This window comes from Mastomys coucha, unplaced genomic scaffold (genome assembly GCF_008632895.1).
Source record: "Mastomys coucha isolate ucsf_1 unplaced genomic scaffold, UCSF_Mcou_1 pScaffold21, whole genome shotgun sequence".
Lineage (NCBI taxonomy): Eukaryota > Metazoa > Chordata > Mammalia > Rodentia > Muridae > Mastomys > Mastomys coucha.
In genome coordinates this window covers 74,607,294-74,620,367 of record NW_022196904.1, presented here as the reverse complement: position 1 = coordinate 74,620,367, position 13,074 = coordinate 74,607,294, and the positions used below count along the sequence as shown (strand labels likewise).

The window sequence follows — 13,074 nt, the reverse complement described above, 5'->3', positions numbered from 1 at the left end:
AATATGAAATATGTAAGTTAAATGGCAGTACGTAGTGAGCAGTACTTTTTAGGGCTTCTTCCAATTATAAGTTGGGAAAATTCCCTGTTTCCTGATCATTTTACAGAAAACTCCTCCTTGGCATGGATAATAAGCTTTTCACAGTGTTACCTTATTCTGTTTCTAATGATATTTCCAGCATTTGATAGTCCAAGTGCATAGAATTCTTTCCCAAGAAGAATGCAGTCATGCATTTGTTAGCCGTGGACATACTGAGCATATACTAGTGAAAACTGAGACAGTGTTAGGATCTCCAGGCAATATAACCTGTGGAACTACCAGCCATTTACAAAATGCTACTGTGTGGAGTGTGTCTGTACTTGGATTTATCCTTCTGCACTGGCAAATGCTCACTATAAACAATTAAAAGTTTGTATTAGCAAAATAACTGACACATTATTTTATGAGGTTTGGTTGTAAACCATTCCCTGATACTGCTGACTGAGAAAGTGGTATCATCTCAGGTCTCTATCAGGTCAGGCATTTACAGCTAATTCCTAATAAGTGATCTATTCTGTGGTGAGCAGGCCTTTGAGGCAGTATCCGTGTTGAACCATGGGCTGCACCCCTCGCTCTAATTATGAACTGCAGTTGCTGTTCATAATTCATAAAAGTCACCCAATTCTAATTTGTACTCCTTTCTTTTATGTTGCAGTGTGTTTTCATAGTTATCATCTAATGGGCTCTTCCTGAGAATCCTGTGAGGTAGAAAAGACAGGTATCACACCTACTGTGTGAGGGGCTTGGACTAAGCACTAAGAAGACAGTGTCATAATCAAAGCTAGTTTTAGAATTAAGCCAAGCCCATTGTTCTTTTCACTGTTGTCTTGTAGATAAAGTTGACCCTTTATATATAGTTGTTCTGCTGTGAACTGTAGTCAGGTCTCTTTTATGATGTTTGTTATCCCTTACTTCAAGTGACTGCATCTTCACTGAAAGAAAAGTCAGTCTCTGGAATGCCATGCACGTTATTTGCCTGCTTGTTTTGCGGTGCTGGGGATCGAATCCAAAGCCGTATGCATGTTAACAGGACTCTACTACTCTTTTCAGCCACTGATCTTCATTTTGGTCTTTAAAAAAAAAAACTGTAAAGTTAGAATGATTATATTTCTATGTTTTGTTGAGTGCTTTTTAGCACTTTGTAGTTTTATGGCTGTTTTGATTTTGAAGGTAGATGACTGTATCTCTGTAGTTACATGAAAACCAGACATTTGTGCCTGTGTCCTTGTAACTATGGTATTGAATCCATGCCAACTGTATGATCTACCATGGAGCTACACTCTGAGCTCCTGACATTGACTCTTGCAAGCAGAAACTGTGGCATAAAACTGCTATTATAGTAACCAACAGAACAGTAGGCAGCACAGTCAGTGTGCTTGAATAAAGCTATAACAAAAGAAAAGCTGATTTGCTGTCAAGAAGTCTTGCTGTGTTTTTCCTAATAACATTTCTAACCAAAGAAGTTTTGAAAGCATTCATGTATTCATCTGGCTTTTACTTGAGTACCTAAGTGCACTGAACCTGAAGCAGGAATTGGCAAACCCTGGCCCACTAACTCAATCCTTCTCAGTCACCTTTTATTGTAAGTACACTTCATTTGTTAACATTTATGTGTGGTTTCTTTTCATTACCAACATAGAACTTGAGAGTTCCCATAGAGACTGTGTAGCTCACAAAGCCCAATATTTATTATTGGTGCTTAGAGGAAAAGTTTGCCAACCTCATTCTAGAGTAATTGAAAATACAACTCTAAGAAGAAAAGAAAATGCTTTGTGTATTAAATCTGATTTTTCTCTTTTCTGTCCTCAAAGACAGGTTATTTGTCCATCATTCATCTTTTAGTTGATCCTGAAGGCACTGCTGCTGATTACAGGCAGCTGTAGCTATAACAATCTGCCTCTGGGCTTGTAGGAGTCTGTTTCCTCAGCAAGCAGGCCTGTTCTCTGAAATGAGAGCCTTGAACCTTAACTCTGTCCAAAGGGACTTCCGTTGGTATCACGTGGACAGGAAACTATGAAGAAGGCTTTATTCCAGGGTGCCATTACCACAGAAAGGATCAAAGAGGAATGAACTAAGGCAGAATCTACACCAGGATTAATAATTTTATTGTTTCATTAGGAACTACTGTTTAGGGATATAGACAGCCCAGTGGTTAAGAGTACTTGCTGCTCTTGCAAAAGACTCAGAATCAGTTCCTAGTAGTACCCACATGGCAGCTATCTTAGTCACTGTTGTATTGTTGTGAAGAGACACTATGACCAACGCAACACTTAAAAGCAAAACATTTCATTGGGGGGCTTCCTTACCCTTTCCAAGGTTTACTGCATTGTCATGGTGGTAAGCATGGAGGCATAAAGGCATAAATGGTACATAGAGACAAACAAACTGGGCCTCTTATGGGCTTTCTAACTTTCAAAGACCATCCCCAGTGACACACTTCTTTCCACCTCCTAATCCTTCTAATCTTTTCAAATAGCACCATTTGCTGGTGCTTAAGCATTCAAATATGAGCCAATGAGGGTGATTCTCACTTAAACCACTACAGTGACTCACAGCCATCTTAAACTCTAGTTCCAGGAGATCCAGCATTCTCTTCTGATAGCTGGCACGAGACATGCATGTGGTTTTCAGACATACTTCCAGGAAAAGCATCCATATACATAAAGTAAATAAGCATTAAAAAAAAAAAAAAAGAGAGCAGTATACTTTTTTCTTTTATTGTTGAGATTATAATATAATTACATCATTTCTCCTTTTCATTTCCTTCCTCCAAACCCCCCTATTCCCTGCCCATTTCAAATTCATGGTCTCTTCATTATATTATTGTTATAACATGCATGTACACACATTCATATATATTTATTCCTAAATATACCTTCTCTGTGTATATGATGTTACTTCTATGTATGATTTCAGGACTAATCATATGGTATCCAGTAGTCAGTTGGTGTGTTTTGCTCTGGGGAAGACTATTAGCCCCTCTGTCACCATTTCTTAGTTGAGAACAAACACAAAAGAACACAAAAGTAGTTATTTGTGTAGGATTAAGGCCTTATGGGCTTTCTTCCATTCATGTTGGTAAGACTTTATGGGTTTAGCTTTTGATATTACTAGGAGACAGGACAACGTCCACGAGCCTCTAGCTCTTACAGTCTTTCTGCCTCCTCTTCTGCAATACTCCTTGAGCCTTAGGTGCAAGAATGTCTTATAGATACATCCAGTGGGAGTCCGTGACTCTGCATTTTGATTGGTTATAGTTTTCTGTAATGGTTTCCATCTGAGCAACATCCTCACATAGCTACCCATATCTCTAGCCTTTATAAGATTAACTTTTAAGAAGAGATAAAGACCTTCCCAAGAGTTTTAGAGGTAGCCAAGTTGGTAGAGTGATTACCTTGTGTGCATGAAGTCCCAGGTTCCATCCGCAGCAACAATTTGTAAGTGGTAGCACGTGCAGTCATAGCACTTGGGAGGTAGAGGGTAACAAGCTTAAAAATTTAGCCAAATATCTACATAGGCCAGCCTAGGCCATATGAGAGCCTTAAAAATATAAAATGAATTTTTCAAAAAGAACTGCTGTTTTTCATGTTAAGAGTATAGTGATAAAGTGTATAACAACTTCTGACACAATTCAGTGCCACCTCTTAAGATGTCAACTGTTTTACCCTCTTTTATACTGCTGGCTTATATGCCAACAGATTAAAAAAGATAAGTTCTTTGTTGTTTTATTTTTTGAGACAAGGAAGGTCTTACTATGTAGCACTGGCCGTCCTGGAATTTGCTGTCTGATCTTCTTGCCTTAGTCTTCCCAGTACTATAATTCTGTCTGTGTGCTTCTGTACTGGGTGCTTTTTTGAAGTACGGGTTTCACTATATTGTGTAGGGTGGCTTTGATCTTTGGTGGAAGTGATTCTCTTGCTTCAGCTTTGCAGTACCTAGAAGTACAGGTACATGATAGGGCTATAAATTGTTATTACCTTGAAAGTAGTTTTGACTTCCTTAAACTCAGAAAGAGTCTCAGGGAATCCTCAGTGCTCCACAGGTAGGCTTTGCATACTTGGTTTAGCCAGTAGCTTGAGAGATTAGGTTAAATCCTAAGTACTTTTATCTATAATAAAATCAGCTCCTTATATAAAAATCATTGTACAAAATTCTGAGAGGCTTAGAGAAAGTTGTTACTGAATTGAAGAACTTAAACAAGGTAGTCATTCACAAAGGTGGTAAACTAAATTAGAGATTTACCTAAAGTGGTGTCAGAGATGCAGGAGGTGAAGAGATCTCCTTAAAGGGATATAGAAGAAGGAGATGAAGCAATCTGTGTGCTAAATGGCTACATGGAAGTGGTGGCTGGATGGTTTAGAAGCTTTAAGGTCAAAGAGGAAGAAATGAAAGGGCTTATGGGTATGGATCTTGTGTATTACAGACAATACTTTATATTTTGGGTTTTGTGGGGCAAGGATGTTTTGTTTTGAGAACTGGGGGACTCTGGCTTTTGTGTAAGAGAGGATATTGAGTGACTTTGTATAGGTAAGCACTGACTCTGTTTTGAGAGCATGTAGCTAGCTATTGAATGGAGCTCTCAGCTGCTTACCATTGAGCCTTTCTTTATGATGCAGCAGCCAGCTTCCCCACAGTAACAAGCATATGGATAAACATCATGACCCATAGTAAGCAAAATATGGTCTTTGGGTTAATTATAAATGAGAAAAACATGAATCTTAATCTTGCATTATTCCATATTTAAAAAAAAATATGTTAAATCCAGATAAATTGTCAGTGAAAGATAAAATAACCAAGTCTAGAAGTATATAATATCTTCATGATCTTGGAATAGGCAGTAGCTTATTAAGTAGCAACTAACTAAATAAGGACATTGTTAACATAGTATCACTGTGATGAGATAGCTGATAGAGAAACTTTCTTCTCTTTTGGCTCACAGTTTTAGGGCGCCTCAGTCCATCATGGTAGGGAAGTTCATAGGATTAGAAGAGTGTATTATAGGCTCCTCATATCATGGTGGACCAGGAAGCAAAGAGAGTAAGCCTGAAACCAGGGGCTTAGTATCACCTTCAAAGGCCTGTCTCCTAGGAACCATTTCTCCAGCTAGGCCCTACTTCCTAAAGGTTCTACAGCCTCCCAAAACAGTGTCGCCGGCCAGGGACCACACATTTAAAACATCAGTTTGTAGAATCAAACTACATTTAAAATAGAAAAGACAAGGCAAATAGAGGGAAAATTTATGGGAGAAGATCATACAACAGAAAACAGGCAGTAGAGACAGAAGAGGATACCCAGTATCAAGTCAGAGCATCCAGTGATGGGGAAGCTACAAAGTGGCTCCGAGGTAAGACATGGAGGCACAGAATATTTGCATAGGAGCGTTAATTTCTCAGGCTTTCTGAAGCCAGTTAATACAATCCAGGTAGTAAAAAGCAAGGAAAACCATTCTCTTGATTTTAGAGTCCAGAAATCAGAAATGAAGTTGTTGCTGAACATCTCAAAGCTTGCTGTGCCTCTCTGTCTTTTAAGGCTCACCTGATTAATCCAGGGTGAGATCTTCTCAGATTCTTAATCTGAGAAAATACTTAAGGGCTTCAGGGAATAGGGTATGGACATCTTTTTATTGGACATACAGTACAATTCAGGAGACATACAGTACTGAGGATGGGTAAGCTCAGGAATATCCTGGGGCCTTTACTTCCAGGAAAGTGAAAAGATATTGGAAAACTAGTGGTCTCTGCTAAAGTTGAAAGTCTGTATTCACAATGGTACAACATTCCCACTCTTAGGTATGTACTCAGGCTAAGTGTGGATGCATTTTAACCAGAAGCTACATAAATAATATTCCCAACAACTGTCTTTCTAGAAGTCTAAGACAAGAAGGTTTCAACATCCTGATGGGATGTTGAATATAAGATAGTCCTTTACACCATGGAACATTCTGTGTAGGGATGAGAATAAATACACCACAATTACATAAAGAACATAGTTGAATTTCACAATATTGGGTGTAATATAATTCCTTTACAGAAGTTTAAGAGCCAGAAAATCTAAGTATAGCATGTACTAGGGCATGAACATACACATACACTGGACATTCCCTCACCTGTTGGCCTGGAACTTGCAGAGCTTGGAGTAGAGGTATGTATCATGTGCAGCTACAGTGGCCCCTGTTGATGAGATTTATTATCCAGGCCTGTGGAAACTTGCCTGTAGCAGTAGCTGGGTAAGTGCAGGTTATACTAGAACACATCTAACATTGATGTAATTATATATAGGAATGTTGTACTTTATATTTGCTAGAAAAATATCCCCAGAAATCTTATCCATATGTTAGGTAGATTCAATGGCCTTTTTGTTTTTCAGTGCAAGCAACAGCAGGAAAGACAACTCGACTTAGGGATCTGGGGACTGCTATGCAGAGAGTTATCAAGCCTACAGTACAGTAGGAACTTTAACCTAAGTCCCTGTTCTTTCATCTGAGTGAGCAGCTTTCTTCCCAAGTGCTTTCTGTCAAGGTGTGTTTTCCATTTGATTTGTGACCTTCCTGGTTATCCTGCAGAGTATCTCAGTAAATCATTCTCTCTGTCTCTGTCTCTGTCTCTCTGTCTCTGTCTCTCTCTCTGTGTACATGTATGTGTACGTGTTCGTTCATTCTCACATGGATTTAGAAATTCTGATGCTCAGAACTCTGAGAATTACTATGTGTCAAATTGAGCATTGATATTTGGATCACTTACTATTAAAATTTTTATGGTAAGGGGTACCTCAAATTCTATTTTGCTATTTTCTGGGCTTCTCTTTTTTATACAATAACAGAACTAGCCAACTCTGGGTGGTTCGCTTTCTAGTGACTAAAGAAAGGCAGCTGAGCATGGTGGTGAACACCTTTAATCCCAACACCCAGGAGGCAAAAGGAAATGGATCTCTGAGTTTAAGACGAGCCTGGTTTACATACTGAGTTCCAGGCCAGCCAGAGCTACAAAGTGAGACTATCTCAAAAAAACAAAAACAAAAAATCAGAAAGACAGATGGGAGGGAAGGGACTTGGAGGGAGGGACTTCAGGAGTTTATACTAGAAATGATAGCTAACTGTAATTGGCATTTTTATTTAATTTGCTACATTATAGATGCCTCTCTATACACACATGCCTAACTTCTTTTGAAATTATTAGTAAAGGTTCCAAATTCAGGAAATCAAATTCAGGTTCAAAAACTCTGATCAGGGGCTCAAGAGATGACTCTGGTTCAAAAGCCTCCAGTTTGATTCCTAGCACACATGTGGCATCTTACAGCCATCTATAACCCCACGTCCACAGGATCCAGTGCCCTCTGGCCTCTACAAGCACCAGGCATACATGTCTTACATACGTATATATATGTATGTACATGTGTATGTATGTGTATATATATATATATATATATATATATATATATATATATATGTATATATATATATATGTGTGTGTGTGTGTGTGTGTATGTATGTGTATATATATGTGTGTGTGTGTATATATATACACATACACACATACATATACGTGTTTGTGTGTCTTAATTTTTTTTTTAACCACTGGAAGGAGAGTAAGGGTCCAAAGAGTATGCATGTAGCTGCTGGTGAGTTGGGCATGCGCTAGTGGATAGTCACACATCCAAGATTGTTTGGCCAGCACAAATTGGCCTTGATGAGGGTGGGGAATGACTCAAAGTTGAGTGGGGTGGACTTCAGAAGAGTTGGGAAAGGAGGGTGAATATGATCAAAACACTCTGTACAAAATTCTCAAAGAACTAATTTTAAATATAAATATCTGACAATAAAACTGATGAGCCAGTGGGCAGGCATATAGAGGTCATCCTAAAGAGTTAAGCCTGCCTAATAGTCTTCAATATTGAGAACATGAACTCACTCTGTGAGGTCTTCTTATTTTACTTGGAAACCTGAAATTTTTATGTGACATTCACCAAGTTTTGAAGATTAATAGCTAAGTAATTTTAATATCTTCTGGTCAACCAGACAGGGCTGAGTAAGATTAAATTGGCATTTTACAGGTTTTCTGGACTGACTCTTCACTGTAAACTATTTCTTCCTCATTTCCTTTAGATCAAGGCAGGAAAACAACAGGGTTGTGTGTGTGTGCATGCATTTTAAACCAGTTTAAGCTGCTCGGCATCTGTTTGAATAATATTTCCATATTACTTTCATAATAACATGTGGTTAGTCAATAAATATTTCATAAGATTCATATGGGCATATAAAAGGGATTTGAACAATGCTTTATATAACTGGGATGTGAGTTGCTGGGTTACCTACGGTAAGATTTAAGCATCCTAAAGAGTGGCACAAGCAGCAGCTTTCTGAGGAATACAAGAGAGACTGATTTCCTGAAGTAGATAGGACTATTGGGCAGAGTGCTACAGAAGACAACATCTACAGGAAAGGAGAAGCAAGAGCTAGGAATGAACAGTCTAGATGGATTAAAGGACTGGCCCTTCTACTTCTAGGTACAGCTGAGTTAGAGCAGTCATTGAGCTTAGGTTACTGACATGCCCAAACTCTTACAAACAAGAAAAAGGCAAAGTTGGGAATTGCACTGTTGCTAACTGACTCCAAGAGTATTCTCATTTTACACAGTGTGGAAAGTAGGCTAAGCTGCGGACGTTATGCAGAACATGAATGCTTCATTGAGTACTCTTCAAGGGCAGTTACTATGAAGTAACTCAAACTAGGTGTTTCAGAAGAGCTGAAGTCAGTAGAACTGGAAGCAAGGCAGTAAAACGGAAAAAAATTAGTGCAGCTGTTGTGTACATAGAACTCAATCTCCAAGCTCCTCATCCCCACCCGCTTGAAGGGACGAAAATCAGCATTGGAATGGGAAATGAAATATCATGAGATTCCCAAATGAAGTCACTGGAACTTGTGAGTTCATTGTAGGAAATGAAACAAAGGCATGTCTCTTGCCTTCGTTCATTGCTGTTCTTTTGTAGGAATTTTAATTTGTAATGAATTTTCTTGCATTCTCAGATTATGCAATCTTGAATTTTTATATAGATAAGGACTTCGTTAGGGGAAAAGACAAAATGGAAAAATTAATTATTTTGAGTATAGTAGATTATAGCTAGTTAAAGTTGCATATTTTCTAAGAATGAACAATTAAGTAAATTATAAGCTGATTTTTAAGTGCAAATAATAAAAATTCATGAATGTCTCAAAATTAGGTTTTTTTTTTAAATTCAACAGAATGTCATCCTTCTAATTGTTTAGTATTAAAAGACTGATTTGTGGGCTGAAGCGATGGCTTAGAGGTTAAGAACACTGGCTGTTCTTCCAGAGGTCCTGAGTCCAATACCCAACAATCACTTGGTGGTTCTCAACCATCTGCTATGGGATTTGATGCCCTCTTTTGGGCACTCACTGGGGTCTCATAACAACATCTTGGAGAGTTGTTAGAAATAAATGGCATAAGGACAAAACAAGTCTCACAGTAAGTTCTGAATAACTGTAATGCATTAGAGAGCATAGGTTGTGATTTTGACTGTGACAAGTCTGTTTAACACTTTGGAATCTATTCATGAAGCTGTTTTATTACTGTACTGTGCTAGGCAGTATTCACTCTCAGGGCTGGCATTTTTCACTGCTCTTCTCCTTGGATTTGCAGCTGTGGAGTCCCACAGTGCACTATGAAGAATTGATCTGCTTTCTTCTCTTCCCTTACCCATTTTACTCCTGGATCTTTTCAGTGCCAGATTTATGCCCTGCAAGTTATTCACCTACCAGAAAAGGCAGAGGATTAAGGAGGGGCTGACCTGGGGTTTTTTTCCATAGTACCTTTGTTGTGCCACTGCCTTCATAGAAATTGGTACTCTTTGTGATTTTTTTTTTTTTTGATCGTTTTGAATCTTTATAAAAACTACTTTTTAAATGTTTTGAAAATGAGTGCAATTGAGTCTTTTTATAAGCAATTCCCTGTGTCTCCTGAATTCTGAAAAATTGCTCTGTTTGCTACTGTGCAGGACAGTTTGGCTTAGGAAATAGCTAAAGTTATATGGTATTGAATTTTAATGTTGGTTTTGAAGTTAAATGTCGCAGAAGAGCTTGGTGGTTATATTTACTGCTATTTAGCATATGACAGGTAAAGCTGAGGGGAAAATTTAATACTAACTCAATTTAAATGTTTTAATGGAAAGTGCACCTGCCCCCCCCCCAACACACACATTTCTTAGTGATTAAAGGCTTAATAAAACAATTTTTTGGTGGGTGCTTTGAATTTAATATATACAGAGTGCCATAAAGAAAATTTGGGCTCTTATAGTTGAAAAAGAATGTTTTAATAACCTTCCCAGATGATAAAAGATGGTGGTTTTTTGTTTGTTTGTTTGTTTTTGTTTTTTTTCAAGACAGGGTTTCTCTGTGTAGCCTTGACTCTCCTGGAACTCACTCTGTAGACCAGGCTGGCCTCGAACTCAGAAATCCACCTGCCTCTGCCTCCCAAGTGCTGGAATTAAAGGCGTGTGCCACCACTGCCCAGCCATATACCCAAGTCTTAATAACCAGTTTATCAAGTCATTCTTTTAAATAAAGTTGTTCTTTGAAAGGGTAATTCAGTCACCTCACAGTTGAAATAGTTGCACAACCATTTTTTCTTTAGACATATTTCTCCAAAATGTAGAAATACTTCATAGGTGACACTCACCCCAGTTGGTCACACAAAATATTAAAAATGTATAGTGACACATGCTTATGACCCCAGAAAATCCATTCTCAAAGAAAAAAAAGTGTGTGCTTGGGCAAGATTTAACAAATCAATTGCTTTTTGCTCTGGGTGTAGTATGATGATGTCTGCTAGTACTCTTTATTCCACTGTCTGTCTGGCCCATTGAAAGGCGCAGGCTGAGACACACCACTGCTTCTGCACTACTGCAGAAGGATCATTGACAGTATGTGTTGTGTTGTGTTTTGTTTTAGGGCAGGTAACTTGTTAATGTTGTTTTGAGGACAGTGTTGACCTCCATACAAGCTCATGGACCATACTTTTAAAATCACTAGCTTAGAACCTGGACTTTGGTATAGCCAGGCTATCTGGATGATTCCCAGCTCCATTACTTAATTATCTTTATCATGGTAGCAGTTCTGATTTTTAAAAACTAGACAAACACAAAGAAAGAGCATAGGGCTAGGGAGATGGTTCAGTGGATAAAGTGTTTGACACACAAGCATAAGGATCTGAGTTGAGATCCCCTGTAGTCACATAAGAAGCAAAATACTGCAACATGCTTCCTGTGTAATCCCAGTGCTAGGAACGTAAAGGATCCTTGGCACTGCCAGCTAGCCAGTCTAGCTGTATTGGTAAGCTCCAGGTTGGCTGATGAACTGTTTCTAACTGTAGGGTTGAAAGTGATTGAGGAAAAGACTCGTTACAGTTTTAACCTCTGGCTTTAACACAGATGTGCATACAAAGTGAGCATGTACCTACACTCATATGAACACATACACACTCAAAAGAGACTAGACTTGTGTCTCTCAGGAACATCTACCCGTCAAACTGCTTCTCTACGTTGTAATTGTCTTTTATTTGTCATATGAATATATAGGACTGCAAGAGAGAGATGACTGATACAACATGATATTCTCTCTGTCTTGTCTCTGTTTCCGTCTTCCCCACCCCACCCCACCCCCACCTCCCAAAAAACCTTGTCTCTCTGACAAGGATGGGATTCTGAAAGAACCTCTCACGGAGTGAAAATAAGCTTGTCAGAATCCCAGATTGTATTCCCAGCTAAAGGTGTGAAATAGCATCCCTTAACAGTTTGAGAGTTTTTCTATTATTTGAGGTTTATGCTTTTGTTTTTCTGGTTTAGACAGAGTCGCCCAGACTGGCCTAGAACTCCATGTAGTTCAGATCAGGGATCCTCTTGACTCAGCCTTCCAGGTGCTATAATTACAGGGTATGCATTACCTTGTCCACATGCAGCAAGGTCATTTCTTCTTTTCTTTCTTTCATTTTTTCTTCCTTCATTTGTTTTTGAGACAAGGTCTCACTACGTACCTCTGACTGGCCTAGAACTTGTTATGTAGACCAGGCTAGACAGCATCTCGGAGATCTGCCTGTTTCTGCCTCTGAGTGCTGTGATTAAAGGACTGCGCTACCATGGTGATCTGGAACATTACTTTTAATGGTAGATACTTAGTCAGCAGCTTCTTCTTGTAATCCAGACAAAGGACCTTATGGGTATTGGCTATTAAATTTGATACATCTTTACCCTCAACAATCTTCAAAACATTCAGATGGAGAAAACTCTAGTTCCTGTGAACAGTGAATGCTTTCCTTAAGTGTTTACCAAGTCAAGGCAATTTCAGTGACAAAGCGTTTTCTATTTCGAGTATCTATTCCTTTTTGGTCTGTAATAGCCTTCCTTTAGAAGGAGTTCTTTTTAATAAGCCTGCTATTACTGTTTGCTGCCGTGGGTTGTTTGTGCCAAGTTACCAGTTGCTTTCTGGGAGGAATAGCATGTGAAATTCTTCCATCTGCTTTGATTGATCATCACCTTCAAGTGGCTCCCAAATCCTTCCTAAGTCCCAGCATGCAATGACTAGTGACTCTGTCCCAGTAGATTTTAATTTTACTCTTTAAAATTATAAATGCTTTAAAAAATTAAACATTTTTCTTAATTATACAAGTTAGTATGTTCACAATTGAGAAAAAAATTAAAGTCAGGCACATAATCAGAGAGAACTTAGTATTACCATTCTTGGATATGTTTTCTACTGCTCTTTTATAATTAATAGCTGTTCTGTTAGCACTATTTAGCAGCATGTACAGTTCACTGTGTACATTTTCTCCCTGAGAAAGTCATTTAAAATGTTAATGATTTTACATGTAAATAAAGAAAATATCAAAAAAAAAAAGAAATATATTCAAAAACCTTTATATTATATCACTTGATATAGTGAGAGTATTTAAAACTCATGTATCTGTGTACAATGTAAACTGTAAGCTTACTTAAAAAAGATTATCAGTGTTGCTCGGAAAAAAAAAT

At 38.3% G+C, this 13,074-nt stretch overlaps 1 protein-coding gene across 13 annotated transcripts in view; it reads left to right on the top strand.

Moving 5' to 3' along the window:
* The window catches only part of Zfand6 (zinc finger AN1-type containing 6), a 72,803-nt gene that overhangs the window by 45,682 nt on the left and 14,047 nt on the right, over positions 1-13,074 (top strand). For 4 of the 13 annotated variants that reach the window (XM_031387242.1, XM_031387239.1, XM_031387246.1 and 1 more), the window contains one exon: positions 6,406-6,557. The exons of the other annotated variants lie outside the window; for them this stretch is intronic. The gene's annotated coding sequence lies outside the window, so the exon portion shown is untranslated. The remainder of the gene's footprint in view (positions 1-6,405; positions 6,558-13,074) is intronic. 13 annotated transcript variants of the gene reach the window in all.